This window comes from Mandrillus leucophaeus, unplaced genomic scaffold (genome assembly GCF_000951045.1).
Source record: "Mandrillus leucophaeus isolate KB7577 unplaced genomic scaffold, Mleu.le_1.0 Scaffold9, whole genome shotgun sequence".
NCBI classification, from domain to species: Eukaryota; Metazoa; Chordata; class Mammalia; order Primates; family Cercopithecidae; genus Mandrillus; species Mandrillus leucophaeus.
In genome coordinates this window covers 9,573,384-9,574,244 of record NW_012109807.1, presented here as the reverse complement: position 1 = coordinate 9,574,244, position 861 = coordinate 9,573,384, and positions in this window count along the sequence as shown.

Genomic DNA, 861 nt, shown 5'->3' with positions numbered 1-861 from the left:
GGTCGCCACCGACCTCCGCGGGGCGCGCAGAGCCTGACAGTCCGGTGGAGGAGAGCAACGCTCCGGGCTCGCTGCAGGTGAGGCCGGCACTGGGCTGTCAGGGTTGACACCAGAGGATAGGGGGGGTGGGACCCGGTGCTGACGGAGACGGGGAGGGCTGCGGGGATTCGGGGGGCGGAGACAGGAGACTCCGGAATGGGACTGCGGGACGAAAACCGGACAGGGCCAGGGGCCAGATGGGGTCTGGGCAGACTCGAGTCCCCGGGGGTCGGAGGGATCGGGGATTGGCTACCGCGGGAGCAAAGACCCGGACTCAGGGTCTCGGCCAGAGGGTGCCGAGGGGCGGAGGACCGGGCTGGGCCGCGGGGATCGGGGAACGGTGATCTGGGACCGGCGGTTTGCGATGCGACCTGTGCGGAGAAAAGACCCTCCCCACGCCGCCCATTGTTCCTCACCAGTCAGCAGGCCACAGGGCTGGGATGGCGCCGCTCAGCCCAGTCACGGGCTTCTCGGCTGCCGGGAGCCGAGCGTTCCCAGGCCCCAATCCCGCAACGCCCGGACAGACCCGGGTTCGATGCACTTCCGGCTTCCTCCTCCTCTGCCTCCGCCTCCTCCGGCTCCCCGCCCCGTCCCCCGCGCGCGTCACAGCCTGGGCGCGCCGCCGGCTCTGCGCAGGGCCTCACGGGACTGGTAGTTCGAGGCGGTCCCGCGATGCTTTCCCCGCCGAAGTGAGGTGAGCGACTACAACTCCCAGAGGGTATCGCGGCCGCAGCAGCGGGCAGCTGAGTTCCCGGCGCGACCCCGGTCCTCCGGCGGAAGCGGGAGCCTCAGTCGGCCGCGGAAGCCTGGAGTGGGCGGTAC